At 39.3% G+C, this 19,785-nt stretch overlaps 1 long non-coding RNA gene across 1 annotated transcript in view; it reads left to right on the top strand.

Moving 5' to 3' along the window:
* Positions 1-19,785, top strand: part of LOC149312814 (uncharacterized) — a 235,483-nt gene that overhangs the window by 16,101 nt on the left and 199,597 nt on the right. The window lies entirely within an intron of this gene.

Here is a 19,785-nt window from a genome sequence, read left to right as displayed (position 1 = left end):
AATGACAAATAACCTTGGCTTTAAAGGTGCTTATTTTCTTCAAATGGCTGAACACTTCTAACAATGTCTTTCATTTAAATTATCTCGGCTCAGCTCAATAATATAGTTTTAAAAATAAATATGCTTTATTCCACTTTTTCTAGCATAATTGGTATATTTTCACCACAGATTATCTGATTAAATAGCTGGAAAACACTTGCCACCTGATTGTTTGCGTAGATACACCTTCAGAAACAGATATGAGTTGTAAGTTATTAATGGAAGAGTAGATTATTTGAATTGTACTAACACAGAACCCTCCTTAATCCAATATTGTAACATAGCCTTTGTTTTAAGATATGTGCATGCTTTCTTACCACTATGATTTTAGGACATCTTAAAGAAGATCATAAGAAAGATCCATTATGATCAAAATTACAACTGAAGTATTAATCACCTACAACATATATGCACATGTTTTCACAGTAAGTTTCCATTTATTCTAGTGGTTCTTTTCTCAGATTATCACAGACCATGGACTTACAGATGTAAGAACAGATTTCCTAATTTGGGGACTTTACCCCACATTTTCCTATATAACTTTTAGAGCAAATATCATATGCCTCAATAAATTTTAAGTCCCATCTCATATAGATTAAAGGCTGTATTTGAACTATTGTGATTTAATACCTACCTTAAAATAATTGTTTTAAATAAACTAGAATGTATCCTGGACAATAACCAATTGTCCTAAACACAGTCCAGCAACCAGCCAAAGACAAATTGTTACACAGCCCTCCCTTTGTTGCCTCCACTCAAATAATGGGTGGGTAAGTTGGGCAGGATTCCCTGTTAGAGCTGGTATTGCTCTGTATCTGAGACTTGAGTCTCTGGAATCTCCTCCTCCTCTGGTTCAGCATGTCTACTGCTTCAGTCTCTGAGTCCATTTTCAATTTTGTGGAAGCAGGGCATGGCACTAATTTGTCTGGTATGTTCACATCCCTCCTAAGCAATTGACTAGCCAATTCACTATTGATACATCAGATGGTATGTACTGGCATAGAAAATGTAGTAATCCTTGTTTACTAACAAATGTATCTGTTGATGTTTTGGATGATGTCTCTTGCCCATGGTCCCAGTCTGGTGCCAACTGGATGCAGATGCAGGCTCCTCTGCAACTCAGGATTAAAGCAAAACTCCAAAACAGACTTTGCAGCTTGCTGGAAACAATGCCTAGTGAAACAGCTGTTTAAATAATGAATCACAGTCCAGCACATACACTCATTAGAGGGCTTTTATTTCTTGTTTCTAAATACACGAGCTAGTTACTACTACTGTACAAAACCTCTTACTCTCTCAGACTCCATACTCCCAGAATCCATTAGAACAGTGTTTTTTTCTCATATGTACAACATTCCCACGATGTAACTACTTAGTCCAGCCTCCTTTTACAAGTTGCCATGCAACATAGGAACCAATCCCTGTACAGACAAAAAACATATCATGTTTACATTTGTCTTGTTCTGTTGACCTTGAACATCCCATCTGCGGCTCAGGCTTCTGGCCTGCCATTGTAGCCAACTTAGACTTCAGCAACCATTGCCACATCTGAACATTTTCACCTTAAATATACATTAACAGTTTCATCATATAAACAAGATGCATCCACATGTACAAAAAAAAAAAAAAAAAGGATCTCACCTTGCATTTTTCAGGGCTGCAGTGACTCCACAGTGACCCCATCAAGGCTACACACTTCCAGATACAGAGTGGCGACATCAGCACATCCCGGCCACATATTTCACCCTGGTGAACTTGCTTCTTTCCCCCCTCCTGACCTGCATCAACCTATCAGCCAATGACCTTTATTGTTTGCCTGTCAGCCTATTGGATCCACTCTGATTGGATGCTCCCCATAAAGTCCCCTTTCCTTATTTGCTGTCTGAGTGAGTGAGGGTATTCTAAATACACACATACATGATGATGAAAGAAAAATAAAATCATATTTCATTATTCTTTTATGTATGAGAATGTTCAGCTATGAGATCAGTGTTGAGGGGTTGGATTGGACCACTTCTTCCCTCTCTTCCATTTGACTGTCATATTTATTTTTACTGTTTTTTCTTTCCCTGACCACCCTCAATCATTCACTTGTTCACTCACATGGAGATCTGTAATGTATGTATGGAGGATTCAAGGGGAGGAAGTTCGTGAAATCTTCATACAAACAAACAAATGGTGGGATTGAAGAGGAGGAGGAGGAGGAAAATCAGTAATAATAAATGTGACACTTGGGTGTAGGGGGGAGAAGGAGGGGTGGGTCAATCTAATCCCTTACCACTGATCTCCTGGCTGGACATACACTTACTACTGATCTCCTGGCTGTAGAAAAACATGGCTATGCACACCAGACTTGCTCACCAAATACTCCTTCTTCTTCTGGCCCCACACCAACATTACTATGGAATGCAGTCCAGACATGAGCTAATATCCAGATTTTCAAATTCAGAAAAAATCATCACTTCTCTCCTGAGCCCTGAGGCAATAAAAAGGCCTGTATTCAGCCCAGTTCATCCCATATGTTGTCTGGACAACATGTGATGAGACCATTTTATTTGCTCTGTGCAGAAAGCCATGAGATTACAGAATGCTTTAAACATTTATTGGAAAAAAACTGTATTACTGTGAGTAGTTAAAAACAAATAGATGTTCAGGTATACCATTGTGAATACCATACAGCTACTCTATTTTGTAACACACTGACATAATATGCTCTATAAAGTATCAGACTATGGTGCATTACGGCTAATGATTCAGGTATAAAATTAATTCGTAGAATGAACATTGGAAAGAGCAGTATTTCATTACTATACATCTTTCACTTGAGCTCTGTTTGAACAGTTGCAAGAACCAAGCTTATTGAATATTGATCTTTTTTTAAAAATGGGACAGCTTAATTAAAGCTATGAAATGGCTTGATTCAATGGAAGCATTTGTTTAAATTCATATATCCAAAGCAAATATGCTGCATAGCTTCTTTAGGCCCAAGAAGAACTACATGAGCTGTCTCAGCTTGTTATATATAGACTAAAGATTTGTGCCCATGAGGATTTCCTATATTTTCCTTGTTTTTTGTGCCTGTTTGTTGAAACTTTGGCCTGAAATCCACTACTGTCTAGTTATCTGGCAGTTCTAGAATGCATGAAAGCAACTGGGAAGATGGAAAACTCTCCAGTGTATTGTCTTTAGCAGTAAGGTAGACTCAAGTCAATTGACTTAGACTAAAGTCAGACTCAGGTCATTCAGAGACTCAACTTGGATTTGGCTTTACAATAAATAACTCATTGGCTTTACTCAACTCATGACTTGTATATTTTGAACAACCAACCTGCTGGCCTGACTTCATCCCAGAAATGTTACTGAATGGAAAGTAGTTTTCCTCTTTTGAACAATGCTTCAATTTCACTGCTTTTTGCCTACCGTTCACATGACAGATGTGGTAGTTTATGTTTGTCACACCAGGATCCCCTACATCCTGTAGACTCTTCCTCAAGCCTATTTCCTAACATACTTGCTGCTCCCCTCTGAGAAACACCTCCCATGCTATGTAAACAAGTCTTACTTGCTGGTCCTAGGAGAAGCTTTTCAAGTCACGGCTGATATGCAGCAGGGGCAGACTGTTTATCACACTAGGGGACTTCCCAAGTGAAATAACACGTAGTTAATCCAAAAGCAAAGCAGAGAAAAACAGCAGGTTTTTTTATTTTTGGATTGTTCCAAAAATAAAAAGCTGCCGGCTTTCTCCACTTTGCATTCGGATTAACTTTGTGTTATTTACAGGTTTTCTTTGGTTTAAATCTAGTTTAATTCCAATTTCCCCACAAAATCTCACTAGTGCGATAAACTCCTTAGCCAAGTTATATTCAGCTCTCCCCTTCCCTAATCCAAACACTACACAGCCATCCCAGATGAGGGTCAGGAAAACTGAACTGAGGGGTGAGAGGTGAGGAATACCTTAGTTCAGAGTGACCAGATGTCCTAACTGCAAAAGAGGACAAGATACCATGTAGGACATTAAAAAAAATAGGCATTACAAAATAAAGGCTAAAACAATAATATAAATATAAATTCATTCTTGTTATTCATGCACAAAATATGAACATTTTGGAACTCCTTCTGGACAGAAGAGTGAAATGTCAGACATGTCCTGGAAAAGGAGGATATTTGGTGACCCTGGTTTAATTACAGTATATCTTTTGGAAGCAGGGTCTTGGGGCCAGCACTTCTTGTTGTGGCCAAGACTTTGACCAGGATTCTCCTTGTCAGGATTTCTTGGCACTTGGACCCCCTTTCCTCCCCCTCCTCTCAAGCCTTTGAATATTCATTCCATCCCTACTGTGAACCTGCTGTAACTCCATCTAGCACAGGAAGAATCCTTCTTTCATCACTGACCAGAAATACATGTTTTCTCTGGATCAGTCTTCCAATTGGTCGTGTTTGTGTCATCTATTACTAAAAAAACAGATGCTAAAAGTTTCCTTGGATTTAGATGAAATAATAATAATAATAATAATAATAATAATAATAATATTTTATTTGTATCTCACTTTTCCCCAAAAACTTGACTCAGAGTGGCTCTACAACATTAAAAAAGTACAATTAAAAACAAAGAAGTACATTAAAAAGGAATTAAATTATTACAATATTAAAACAGATAGTTATTAAAAGAATAAACAGATTTTTAAAAGATAAAATTATATATATATATATATATATATATATATATAAACTATATCAAATTTTTTTGAAATAGTACAATATTCCAGCATGCCCTTATAACAATTCCTTAAAAGCCTATGTGAACAGGTAAGTCTTCACCTGCCGGCGGAAGGCCATCAAGGAGGGCGCCATTCTGATCTCCCTGGGCAGGGAGTTCCCAAGTCTAGGGGCAGCCACCAAGAAAGCCCTCTCTCACATTCCCACCAACCATACTTGTGATAGTGTTGAGATGGAGAGAAGGGCCTCACCAGAGGATCTCAGAGTCTGGGCCAAAGAAGAAACAGTGTTGGGTATCAGTAGCATATTAGCAACATGGATCCCCAAATCTCCATATACCTTCTCTCAGTGTAAATAGCATGGGAGAGAGAACAGGCCCCTAAGGAAGTCCACAAGACAAAGACCAGGACATCAAATAGTATCTCCTGACCACCATTTTCTGAATTTGTGTCTCTTGGAAGGACCACAGATACTGCAAAACAATGTTCCTATGTTCCATCTAAGAGAGAGAGTATTGAAGTTGTATTTGTTGCTGTATATACATTGATATAGAAGGTAAGAAACGGTATAACTAGGGGGCTGTGCACACCTGCCATAAAGGGGGCAGAGCTGGGGCATGACATCCTCATGCCACACATCCTGACTCTGCTCCCAGGGAGGCATGACACCGTGCGGTGCTCCACACAATTCACAGATTCACAGTGCTCCTCTGGCGCTTCATCCACATGACACAGCGCCAAAGGAGCACCTTAAAGTTGCAGCTATTACTCCCTGGAAATGCCACGTTAAGGCCACAGTGTGCAGTTGTATGGCCCCAATCATAAGCAGCTGGAGGCAGCTGCAGGTTGCCTCATAGGGGCAGTCTGCACAGCCTCTAAGTCTGGAAACATATTTATATGTATCTTCTCGTTCCTCTGAGAGTGTTGTAGTTGCTTAAAATAATCTGTAAAGTAGGTCAGCCTGAGAAATAATAATAACACATTAAACCAAACTAAATTCCAGCCTTCTTTGGGTTAAAGATCATGCATGGGTGGGGAGTGGAAGAGGAGGAGAAGAAGAGGAATATAGCTTGTAAGTAGCTGTCATGCTGAATCTTAGCACAGTTTTCTGTATAGTTTGCCATGACTGCTGTTTTGTTAGCTGATGGACATATGTGTGCGTAATGGCTTCAGTTCTGTTTTTACAGAAACATTTAACTTAATGCTTATGCATGTGCCAAGAATAGCTTTAGAATTCATGTGGTGTTTTGATTATCCTTGATAAAACTTAATAATATTTTGATTCTAAAGCAGTCCTTTGGTCTAAATCCAGTTTGGCATACATACAGTTGGCAATCCCAGCTAGAGTGGAACAACAACAACAATTTATTTTGGCCATTGACCAGTGTATACATAATGAGTACAATTATTAAAACAAGGAACAAGGTTAATCCCTGCCATCTAACATCAATTATTATTAACCATTTGAAGACATATCTTATGCACAATATAGCAATTTTTTTCTGCTTTAAATATAACAATTTGGTTATGACTATCCAACAGATAGAGTAAATAAAAAAAAAATCTGTGTCCTGAAAATGTAGTTCAAAGGGAGGTAATCAGCTGGTGGTGAATGTCCTTATAAATTTGACAATACAAAAATAATTAGATGTAGTTTCTATAACACCAGTATCACAATTCATAGGGAATTTCCCCATATTTCCCTTCCAGTACTGCTATTGGGAGAACATTGAACTGAACTAGTGAGAAAGTTCATTAATTTGGGCACTGTGACATAATATAAATATGTAGCTGGATTACAAGCCCGCATTTGATTGCAAATATGTAATTGGAAAAAGTAGTGATTTTTGTCTGATCTTCAATATCTAGAATCCTTTGCCTTACAATTGATTTTGCTTGATCTAATCCTAACCTTAAAAAGGTGTCATTGGAAAATCCATAAAGGCTCAGGGGTGAAACAGACAGCCATAAAGGAATGGACAGAAGTCGCTCCTGCCATGATTGGCTGAAGACAGCAGAAACTGCACAGCCCACTCTCAAAGTGGGCCACCACCATGGTCGCAAAAATGGCCTCTGGCAGGAGCATTCTTTTCTTTATCCTTTCTCCCAGCAGCTTCAGGCCGCCTTAAGCATTCATCACCTGCATTTGCTGGACAATGGAAATCACCACTTGCTTTTTTCAATTATGTTGACATAGGCTGGGAGGCTACTGGAAGCCTGAATAATCATAACTGTAATAAATGGTGTAGATCTAGTTCTGTGTAGACTATGAACAAAGGGTAAGAACTCATCTTAGTGGGTTTTTAAAAATAACAATCCAGAAGTGAAAGGCAATATCATCTGACATGAAATTTGAAACTTGTCATCTTCAGCAGTAGAACAGAAGCTAGATATTTTCTGAGACTGAAGCATACAAAACATCACAGAAACAATGTTTGCATGCTTGCTTGATCAAGACAGCTGCTGATGCATATTCACAGAAAGTTTGTTAGAAGTGAATTTAAATTACAACTCTTTTCTGCCCTTAACTGTCAGCATTCTTTGTGTAAAAATGAAAAGGTTGCTCTGGAGTATTGTTCTTTTTGCCTTTATTACCCTTAATTACCAAATAAGAAAAGTTTATCTTTCTAGCATACTTGTTCTCTTCTGATCATTTGTAGACTTTTTCCCATATTTGTGATAATATGACCTACCCAGATTTTCAACCATTTTTTTCCATTCAAAAAAGGGTCTTCTTACATCATCAGAAACTGTGGAAATTAATTGGATCACTATCATTGTATCCTATAAATAAACACAATTTTGTGAAGATTTTCCTAGGCAAATTGGAATCTGAAGCCTCCCTTGCCTCTTCCCAGATCATGTACCTCTTTGTACTACCAGCAATCATGGAGCTGTCAGCAAATGGCACCTGTGTGGCTCAGCAGGATTCCTCTTTCAGATATTTGAATTTAATACGCAAATATTAAGGGGGATGTGTATATAATACATGTTATTGAGAACAGCACCAGGAGCTGATCCCACTCCATCCATCATATAGGTATGTGTAATAAAGGATTTCCATACACAGAGATTATGCACAGAGATATGCATGTAATCTCACAACATTATTCCAATTATATGTTATCAGGGAGACCTAGGGGAGTGAGTTTTTCCTGACATAATCTATGAGCCCTATTTTTTTAATGGTCCTAACCATGGTGAAAATGAAAGGTTTCTGGATACAAAGAGCTTTAGGCAATAGATAGGTATCCATAAAAGCAACGATCCAGAAAGTTATAATCCAAATTAAATGAATGAAACTATGCAAAAGTTTAATGTAAATGCATCACAACTTTTAAAATAAAGTCCTGTCAGTTAAGCTCCCTTCACTTCACCATCAAATGCAATGCTCCCTAATTTCTAACAATGCTGTTACTCAGTCTTTTCATGAACTTGGATTTAGAGGAGGTCAGCTGTTCTACTCTTCTGAACTGTGAAGGCACAGTTTTCCTCACATTGTAAAAAAAAGAAAAGAACTTATGTTGTTTTTTTCCTTTTTTTTTAAAAAAGGACAAAAAGATGCATGTCCTTCTGCTCTTTCATTAGGCTGTAGATGAAGGAAAACACATGGGAACTGAACTCTCCCAGCTAGTAGGGAACTGCAAGGCTAAAGCCTTGTATCTGCATTCTCTCTCCTGCAAACTGTTATAGATGGTATCAAGTCTGTGTTACAGGCAAAACCATCATCATTGCTAGGGGTATAATCCTTCACTTGGGTCTTGTCTACACTGAGCAGGATACTACAGGAGCAGTCCAGAGTAGTTGCCCTGTTTTTGCCCTCAATTACCTTAGTCCAATGGGTTTCCCAATGTATCTGCCACCACTGCAGATGTGGCCATCTCTGGGCACCTCATTCTGACCTCAGAATGGATGATCTGTGGCAGGCATGCCAGGTGGCCCAGTGGCACTCCTGAGTCACAGTAGCATGGGAATAGAGGGCTCCAGAGTAACAGTTGATGGTTTCTCTCTCTCTCTCTCTCTCTCTCTCTCTCTCTCTCTCTCTCTCTCTCTCACACACACACACACACACACACACACACACTCTGTTGTAAACTTGTTATGCCCTAGATTTGGTGCAGGACATGCTGGGCATGGTCCATACTGCCCACAGCAGAACCTGGTTTTGAGAAATGCAGTATCCAAAGAGGACAGTGCCAGAAAGGAGGAGGGAATGGGCATTTTTGGCTCAAGCAGACAAGGTCTAAGTTTGTTTTTAAAGGAGGCAAGAAAAAATTTCTGCAATTTTCTTTCCGCTTTGAGAAAGTTTGAAAACTACATAGTTTTCAAAAACTATTCCCAATTTTGGACCCTTTGAAAGGATTGGAGAATGTGGTAGACATTTGAGTTATAATCAAAATAGGGATGGAAAGAGTATTTTTTAAAAAAAAATTTAAAAATTACCAAATATATATTTCCCAGTGTTGGGAAACCCTAATGAGAAGTATCCTGGACTGATTAGAATCTTTGCAGTTCAGGTCTTATTCTGTGCAAAACATTCATAGACTTGGGGGGTTTTTTGCTCAGAAAACAGCATTTTCTGTGCAGGAAACAGCATTTTTTGCATTGAAAATAATGTTTCAATGCTGAATTATTGATTTCTTTGTAGAAAATGCTGTTTTCTACACAAACAGTGCTGTAATTGTTGGTTTATTCTGTGTAAAAGATGATTTTAATAGAAAATATCATTTTATGTGCAGAAAACATCATTGTTCCGGATTTCTTTCTATAACGTTTATTTGTACTCTGCATATACTCTGTGGTTAATTTCTCTCAACACTTTAAGGTGTAGGCATATTGATAGCTTAGATCTAAGTCAGGGGTAGGCAACCTGCGGCCTGCGGGCCGGATGCGGCCCAGCGAGGCCTTGGGACCGGCCCCAGCCCAGTCCTGCCGCCGATTGCCGCCGGGGCCTTTGGGGGGTAATTGTCTATAGAAGCCTCAGAAACATGCATTTATATTAACATTTTTTAAAAAACCAGCAAATTTTTTCGCGTGTCCTCCATTTTTTTTAAAAAAAGTGTCTTCCATTTGAAAATTTTGTTCTACATTTGTCCTGGTTTATTTATATATTTATTTTTTTTTTTAAAAAAAATATTTAATTATTTATTTTTTGGCTTCGGCCCCCCAGTTGTCTGAGGGACAGCAACCCGGCCCCCGGCTCAAAAAGATTGCCTACCCCTGATCTAAGTAGTATCATCATAGAGTTGTAAGGGATCCCAATAATACACTGGGCAACAGTAGGAATCAAAAGCAAAGTGTTTCTGAGAGGTGGCCATCCAGCTGCTGCACTTTCAAATGGAGAGTTCACTACTCTCCAAGACAGTCCTCCAAATGACCTTGTTGTGGATAATATAGGCAGACAAAGACTTTAATATTCATTAATTTGCTACTCATAAGCATTTAGTCTCTGGACAATATAAAATTCATTTTTGCCTCCATAATAATGATAGCTTGAATCATTATCCCAGAAGCCGTTTTTAACTTGGCTGAATTCCTAACAATCACAGTAAGGCAGAACTGGAGCAGATGTAGGAATAGTGCTAACAGTTTAGAGGTTTATATTGGTGAGGAACCCAAATATAGAGGTATTTTATCCCTTCCTGTTTTGGGCTTCATGTGAATACTTTGTTTTTAGTTAGGATGATGAACTTTGCCCTAGAAGGAAGAGGCAAGACTCTCTGGAAGCTTTCCTCCTCTTCCTCTCCCTATGGATTTTTACATTCCCCTCCCTATGGATTGATAGCGTTTTAAATATATTCCCTTTGCTTGAAATAGTGAGCTATTTCATTTTTGTAATTTACTCAGATTAGTATATTCAATTTATTATTTTGCCACTGCCATTATGTTTGTCAGATTGTTCAACTGTTTCAGTTGGTTGTTATTTTAATGCACTGTATTCTGTGTTTTTATTCTTTCATAAAATTGTACCTGCAAGTAGGTGAAATTAATAAAAACCTCCCTGACAATGTTGAGCTTCTTCATAAAAATAGTTCTGGTGTCCTGTTTTGTTTTTTTACTGCAAAGCTTAGATATATATATATATATATATATATATATATATACATACATTAATTGCTTTGTACCTTTCTACTCCATGCATATGAGTAGAGAAGTCAAACATACACAAAGAATCAAGAGAAGGGGAACTTTTAGCGTAGAATGCATCAATTGCATTTTATTGATTCTATCTCAGTCAGTTGTTCTAATTAAAGTATTTTGTAGTGATAACAATGTGATTAAATACAAGACATAAGGTACAAAATTTATTCCTCAGTTGTCCCATTTAAAGAGTTAGATAGCTCATGAGCTTCAATGTTCCTAATAATAATAATAATAATAATCTTTTATTTCTTTCCCACCTCTTCTCAAGACTTGAGGCAGAGTAGAGCAATTGAAAATACAAAACACAATTAAAAGCACACAAAATCAACAGTTAAAATACAGAATTATATAACCATTAAAATGCACTCATAAGAGCATGTTCTTTAGGCTATACATGCTAAAACGTCATGATTTAAAATTGACTGAGTAGGCCTGCCAGAAGGGATTTGTTTTTAATGTTGTTTTAAATGCTGTCCATGTTTTCAGCTGTCGTATCTCTTTCAGCAGGTCATTCCACAATTTGGTGGCAGCCCATGAAAAAGTCCTCTGGCCAGTTGAAGCAAACATTTCCCAAAGTACCTGAGTGTACAGGGAGGATTGTTCAGCAATCCACAAAAATCCACATAAAAACAAAACATGTCAGTATGGTGTGTGAATTTGTGTGAGAGAAGCCTTCTAGCCATATCTTGTTAATGATAAATAACCTAGAATTAATTTATCAAAGTTTTAGTCCAGTATCAAATATAACATATTGGTATAGATTTTGATGAAAAAAGTAACTGTGGCGGGGTACAGACCGCCGCTTTGCGGCGGTCTGCCGCCGCCGCCAGAAGGTCCGCGGGGGAGCCGGAGCCTTCAGACGGCCCGACTCCCGCGCGGACCGAAAAAAGAAGCTCCAAAATGGAGCTTCTTTTTGCGTCGCGTTTGCGACGTAGCGAGGCGCCAGGGGCGCGCTCGCTACGTCAGCAGCGGCGCGACGCGTTTGGACGCTGTGCGTCCGATACGTAAAGATGGCGGCGCCCATGTAGAAGGGGCGCCGCCATCTTGTACGGACGGAGTCCGTACTAGGCCATGGGGCGTCTAAAAGAGACGCCCCTTTTTTAAAATGGGACGTCCGGAGGACGTCCCAAATGGCAATGTAGAAAGCCCCTTTGATTGCTAACAGAACATGACAGAAATGAAATGGTTTTGTTAATAATGGGATACTTTTTTCAATATTCATAATGCTTCAATACACAGATGTTCAGGTGTTTTTTTTAAAAAAACCTGTTATTATTTCATGCATATTGACAGTGTGGTCTGTTATAAATAATTAATTTAAAATGATTATAAATAAAATAAAGTGTTGCCATCTGGACGTTTGCAATTTTAGGACTAAAGTCAAGTCTCCTCATTTTCTAGTTCTGAAAGCCCAAGTGCTGGTCACATATATCCTATTTCAAAACTTTTAGAGATCATTTAATCAAAGGAGTGTAGCTTCCATAGAGTACTATTGACCACTGGGATGACGGTGAGGTTCCTCAGATTTTAAATGTTTTGCTGTGTTGTGCTGTTGTTGTTTTCTAATGATAGCCCTTTTAGACTGTAATGGAAAATGTACAATCCTCCCAATTTTTCTGGCTGCAACATCCATCAGTGCTGATGATAGCTGTTGGAAGTTACAGTTCAACATATTTCCCTTGTTTTGTTTAGGATTTTCCCTGTGTTTATTTTGTAATTGTGGCTGGAATACTCAGAATATAATCTTATATATATCTGATTAAGTAAACTCACCCCCAGATAAGTGGACATTGAATTCTTAAATCCTATGATCCTGCATGTAACTGGGAGCAAGCTCCATTGTACTCAATGACATTCTAAGTAAACATATTGCACTGCAAATTACTTAGGTTACAAACTATCAGTTTTAAACATATTTACTAGGAATTTAGTTCCATATGGCTATGTACTCAAAGTGATAGTACTGTTTTCTGTGAACATATTCCAGAGAAGAAGATTAAAGTTTGAGTGTTAGGACCTTAGGAATATGATCCTATTGTTTTACATTGCCCAGAACTGGAGAGTGGTACCTAGGTAATGTACAGCATAACAGGGTTTTGTTTTGTTTTTTGCACACTTTTCAGTTCCAAACATGTATTCACAGCCCCTTACTGGTTTCCAGCAAAAATATCCTGTTGGACTTTATCTATGAATTATGCCAACTTTCCTTCTCCAGCCAACTGTCATCAAATTATCCTCTTACAACTATTAGATCAGGTGCCCAGTACAATTCCACAGCCTACATAGCATTACTCCAACAGCCCTTATGGCTTCAATCCACCAAGCAGCCATAGTCCTGATGGAATCAATTCTAAAAGTGACTGAACCATCTTAGCCAGCTAAGACTAAGGCTGCCACCCGACTCACCGGGCAGGCAGTGTTGCCGCTGGGGGCCTGGTGCCATGGAGGTCTGGCACGCCCCAACATGCTTTGCTGGAGCACGCTGGCCTCCAATTGGCCGGCTGAGGAGGGAAAAGGAGGGACTTCCGCCTCCTGAGCAACTCTCTAGAAGGCGGATAGTCCCTCTCTATGGTCGCCCCGGTCCTCCAGGGCAGCCAATTGGCTGGCTGCTCCTGGGGGCGGGGCGACTCCCCTCTCGGCCCCCACCTTTGGACTAGGCCTATATATAGGCCATGCGGCATCCTGCTCGGTGCCATTTCTGCTTGGTTTTCCCACCCGCCCTCCCTAGGGTGCGTGGTTTGCTGTCACAACTTTTGGGGTGACAGCAGAGGTTCTGGATCAGGTAGGCATAGTCTAGAAGGTTGCATAGCACTGTATCGGGAGTCCCTATGGGACATGGGAGCAATGAGGGCATATGTTGTGGTCATTGCGGGGGCCATAATGTGACACCGCTTCCCGGTGACTAAGGGCTTTAGTTAAATGCAATCTGCGGGTTGCATGAATACGAGAGGGTGGTAATCTAGCCCCTAGCTCATCCCGATGCCTTGCTTTATATGATATGCCATTTATCCTACAACGGCGGGTTGTAAGATGATCCAGAACTCATGCTTTTGGCCAAACCTACCTTTTGCTGATGCTTTATTAAGTTGTGGCCTTTTCTCCACATGCGGCTTTGCGTTTTATTGTGGCGATGCCCTCACAGGCAATTCCACATGATTGAACATTACCATACTCTAGGAAACACTTGTTTAACCCAGATGTATGTCTCACACTGACAAGGCATTATACTGGAGACTACTAACCTTGAGTTGACCAATAAATAGACAAATAAATTGTGATTTCCGTACCTCACCACCAAACTATCACCCTTTGGAAAAATCCCAAGAGCTACCTCACAGGCCTGATACCAATACCAATCACAAACCGTGACACCATTTACCAGTCAAGTAAACGAAAAGTGTAAAAGTCCTCTGAAGCCCCACTTTTATATTCCACATCCTCCCTTGAAAATGGCATTAGGTTAGAATAAAAACCTCCCTCCAAAACGTGCATGTTTGGCCTAGTTGTGCACCCCTGGCCTTTCAACATGAAAACAGTGTGAGGTGGCTAAAATGACCAAATAGCTTCCCTCACCCTTGCAGAGAGACTTTGTTTTTCTTCATTCCTATGATTCCTGAAACAAGCAAAATGTAAATGCCAAAGAGTTTCTGGAGTTGTGATGTAAATGCCAATGAGTTCCTAAAACTCTGTGCTAAGCCCTAGAAATTCAGAAACCCTGTTGTTTAAATTAGTTAGTTACAGTTAGAAAATTCGAAAGGGCCTTGTGAAGGGACAACAGGGCCATAAGGAAAGCTTTGCCCACCTCACAAACTACAGCCTGGCAATTAAATCTGGTTTCTGTTCCTGGAGGCCATCAAATTGTGCTCTCTCTCAGAGTGTCTATAAGGCGTTCAGGTTCAGACACATATTATTACCAACTAAAATTTGGTAACACGTTGTTACTAACTGAAATTTCAAAAAGGTTGACAAATCTCTTTAAAGTGGAGTAAATGAACAAGTTTAACTGTTTTAGTGCAAAACAATGAGACATCCCTGCTTCTCAGTCGCCAAATTGTTGTTGTGTGCCTTCAAGTCATTTCTGTCTTATGGTGCTCCTAAGGTTAACTTGTCCTGGGTTTTCTTGGCCAGAGGGGGGTTGAAAGGGAGTTTGCCATTGCCTTCTCCTGAGCCAGAGAGCATGTGACTTGCCCATGATCACCCAGTGGGTTTGATAGCTTAGCAACAAACTGAACCCTGATTTCCAACACTTAAACCACTATGCCACACAGGCTCCCCAGTCACCACAGGACCAGCATTAATGCACTCTGGCATATAAGGAAATACTGAAATGAACACTTCAACAAAGTGATGATGTGAAAGCTGGGAACAATAAAATAAGCTGAATATATTACCATGCATTAAATTCTTTGTTGACCAACCATGAAATAATGAGACCAGACACTATTAAAACTGGATTAAACAAGGGCCATTTTATTGACTTAAAACCTATTTAAACTGTTAAAGATCTGGAACTAAGCCAATTGACAAAACAAAGGGGGACTACCTGGTGTGGGTCCAGCTGAAACCCAGGTGTCAACCCATAACACCTCCCTACCTATCCCTTGGGTGAAACACCAGACCTTGATGGCAATAAAAAGGATTGGTTGCTACCTTGGCCAGTCATCTTTGGAAGGTCAAAACCTGGGGATATCCCTCCTAGACCACAAAGCTTCGTAAGAAAGAGTAAACCTCAGATCTTCCCAAAGGGCAGTTTCTTTTCCCACCCACTCCAGTCACATGCACTGTGAAGACAGTTCCAGATACCAACCCTCCACCACAATGGTGCAATGGGCTGCCAAGGTGTACACTGTCTCCAGAACTGAAAAGAGAAAGCATGAGCAATATGTAAGGCTTAAATAGCCTTCCATACATCCCTGTGAAGTGATTCCCCACCTGACCAATCAGGCCAAGCATCTTGCCCTCAGGTCTCCATTCATGGAGGCCAACAAACAGAACCCCTCCCATGCAGCTACCTTGTTGCATAGTTTGGGGACTGAATGTAGTTCGGATATATAGCATTGTCCTTTGTTATTTTATTTTTATTTTTATTTTATATTTTGTGTTTCCACCTTTTGTAGTGAGGCATATGTAAAGCTAGCATGATTGTCACTAAAAAGATTTTGCCCCAGATTTTCAATTTACCTCTGTGTTGTTTTTTTAAGAACAAAGCATTTTAATCATGAACTTGTTTTAATTTTATATGTTTAACATTTAATATTGATCATGTTTTTATATAATTGCCATGCAGCTGATTATAAATGTTATCCACATCAAAATTAGCTTTCTTTCGTTTACTTCCAATGGACAATATAAACTGAGTGCTAATGCTGAAGATATATACATTGATTAGTGATGTACTTTAGGCAGTGGTAAAAGGTCTAGTGCATAAGAAGCAACATTACAAAAAAAATTCCATATTTTCTAATGTAAATCTGAGCATTGCTACAAAGTGATACAAAAGTGGTGAATTTTCCTTCTTTTGAAAAGCAGTATTCAATGATATATGGCTTCATCAAAATTCTTTTTACTTTCCTCCATTGAGGTAGTTCTTCATACTGGCAGAACATACAAAAGAAAAATGGATGAAATAGTATGCACACTTACATCTTTATAGTATTTCATTGTATGCGTATGTATATGTGTGTGTTCGTAATGTAGAAGATAGTGAAAGACAAAGAGAGAGGAAAGTTGCATCAGATTGCATTCACAACATATTCCACCACAAGGATGGGCAACTGCCAGGGGTTGGAAGGTCAAATTGCCCCATCCTCACTATGGAAGCCTGGAGGAATGCACCCTGTTGGTCTGTTGGTGACATTTGGAAATCAGATAGGGTTTCAGTTAAGTCCAGAGAGGGACAGTTGCTGTGAGGGTTCCAGTGTGAGACAGGGACAGTTAGTGGTAAAGTCCAAAAGTGAAGGACACCCTTTCACTACACATCCAGAGATAGAGAGAGTTGCTGGAATGGGATATCCTGTGGAATTTAGTGAGCCTGGTTGGCTAGGGTAGAGATAAGTCTGAGAAGGGAACATAATACAAAGATTGTGTGAGTTTTAAGTAAAAATAACCAATTTGCTCTAGAGAGTGTGTGTATAAAAGAAACCATTAACAGTAAGAAGTGTATAAGACAGCTAAATACATACAACATTGTTAAAACTGTTGTTTAAATAAAGTTTTGTTGTTATTCAAGAAAGACTTGTCTGAAACCTGAATACTTATCACACTACTAACAATTGAAAACATATTTTGAGGGTAAAGTGACAGTCACAAAGAGGTGGCAGGATCACAAATTAATAAGAAAAAGTGTTAAAAGTACAGGTGCTCATGACTATTAAGTGGCAGTGGTGGGATGAAAAGGTCCAGGGTGCTGTCATCGAAGAAACTTAGTGATGGAGAATAAAGTAGCCGTGACAGTGTTCAGAGCTTTGTAGGGACATTATTGATCATTTGGGAGCAAAAAAAAGAAGACCCTTGATTTAGAGGAGGGAAACAAAAATGTTCTTGATATTTATACATGCCCACAGGAGGACATCCTATTATTTATTTATTTGATTTCTATCCCATCTTTCTCCATACAGGATTCAATGTTGCCTGCAGAACCCTACAGCCTTGTAAAAATGTAGGCTTCCAGAAACCAATAGGGGCTGTGTGAGGCAAGCCTATATAAGGCAGCCTCAATTCTAGCAAGAAGATGGCCTTTTCTAAGATCTCATAGGAATCTCCAAATACAATGATGGTAGGTCAGCTGCCACAAGATGAAAACTTTGCCTGGCTGGGTGGTGAGGAAGAAAAGTAACATCATCCCAGCCATGATCAGTCCTATATGGTACTAGACTTTAAGATCCAAAATACAGGTTGACTCATACAAAACAGGACACCTGTGAACCCCATTGTAGTTTCTAGTAGATTTCTGGAAAATTTGGCAAAAATGGTAAGGACTTGAACACGAATAATGAATAATCCTTAAAACATCAATTGTACTTCAAAACCAAGTGCAATTGTTTTAGAACTCATGAATTTGGGAAGAATATCATATGGGGGTATGTATTAAAAATAGTTCAAAGGGAAATGTAAACATTCCATTTTAATTGCACCAAAAATGTCTTAAGCCATGGCCAATATGATATCTCTCAGTTCTGAAACATGGATTTTTGGACAGGAGAAAATTGAGGCATTAATGAATTTGGTTTTAAAAACCTGTAATTTTGTTCTGGCATTCTGTATAATTCCTATGCCCTTGTCCAGTTTTATTGTACAATTTCTTGTATGGTAAGTAGTAAATATATAAACTGCCAAAATTTCAATGGATTTCTACACTTAGAAGAGCTGCTAAAAATGATTCATTAAGGCATATTCAATGTGTAATAATCACATTTCACTGTCTTTCTGTTTTGTTTTTAGATATGTTTTAGGTTTAAAAACACACCTCTTTGTAATTTATGGCCATTTGCTGAAGACAAGTGGAGTGATATTGCCCCCAGCAGGGAAACTGCTGAACAGAAATATAGTTTCAGTCTGTGTAATCGTGGAAAAAAACCTAATGGATTTTTACTATTTTGATGAAGGCATATGTAGTAGAAGCCTGAGCATGTTCCACCCATTCAGGCAGGTTGTAAATTACATTTTTCACCCCAACATGCATTATACCTAACTGCTTTTGGTTGGGTATGTGAAAGACTTATAAAAGTGTTATCCTAATATAGCATAATGTTCTGCTGCTGCAATAAAGCAAATACAGAATCCTATTGTATGGATATAAGTAAGATGTTGGTTGACACAATGTTGTTTTCTGAACTGTGTAAACCTTGTCATCTTCCTTTATCATATGAACTCAGATATCACAAAGTGTGCAGTAAGTTTTAATGTTCAAATAGGCCTCCAGACAACATGTGTAGCAAGTCTTAGGTTCAAACCCCATTATCTCCAAGAAGGAGAAAATTTCCTGTCTGAAATCATGTAGAACCCCTTTTACTTAGGGACTGTCCACACAAGTAAAAAGAAGCCGTTTCATCTCATGTTGAAGCCTACTGGTTAAAAGAGGCACATGGCCAAAATGGGAGGAAACTGGAATGAAGTTGCACTCAGGAGAATAGTAATCCCAGCTTTGATCCAGACCAAACCAGAAGGTCTGAACTATCATATGGGTGGTACAGAGATGGGGGAAGGGGCCAGTGAGTTGGTGGCACCATTGTTTTTGTTGCCCATAGTTTTTGTTGGCCACCCATGAATCGTTTACACATGTGAATAAGTGGCCAGCTGTACCATTGACACATCACACATCCCATGAAGCAAAAAGACAACAAACATGACAGGTTGCCAACAATACAATGGATTTAAAAAGAACATTATCAAACTGGCCAGTCCAACAGGGGGACATGGGAGAAGGGAGGGGAGGGTATATGTACCTGCATGATTGTGCTGTGCCAATGCATCACTGGGCACACTGATGTTTCATATGGGTGTTGATCCCTTTTGTGATTGGCTAGTTACATTGTCAGTTGTGTGGAGCATTGGTTGGACTGACAGCTGGGCAGGACAATGGAGTTGATTAGTAGCTGCTGGCAGCATGTCTCTGTGCATCTATACATGTGTTTGGGGTGGAAGAGGGAAAAAAATAATTGTGCAGCACAGCTTGTATCCATGAATGGCCCATTTTGACCAGTATGTGCTTGCAGGCAAATGGGAGGGGAGCAATACAAACAGTGGGTGTTCAGCCATTGTGGGAGCTGGCAGTGTGGTCCACAGGTTCTCCCCATGAATCAGGAAGCCCCAGAGATAAGCCCGTTTTCCTCTTCATCTGCTCAGCACCTGAATGTGTCTAATACTGAGAAAACAAAGCAGTGGAAAT

This window comes from Sceloporus occidentalis, unplaced genomic scaffold (genome assembly GCF_023333645.1).
Source record: "Sceloporus occidentalis isolate IW3139 unplaced genomic scaffold, rSceOcc1.0.p SCAF_5, whole genome shotgun sequence".
NCBI lineage: Eukaryota > Metazoa > Chordata > Lepidosauria > Squamata > Phrynosomatidae > Sceloporus > Sceloporus occidentalis.
This window is presented reverse-complemented; position numbering and strand designations above follow the sequence as displayed.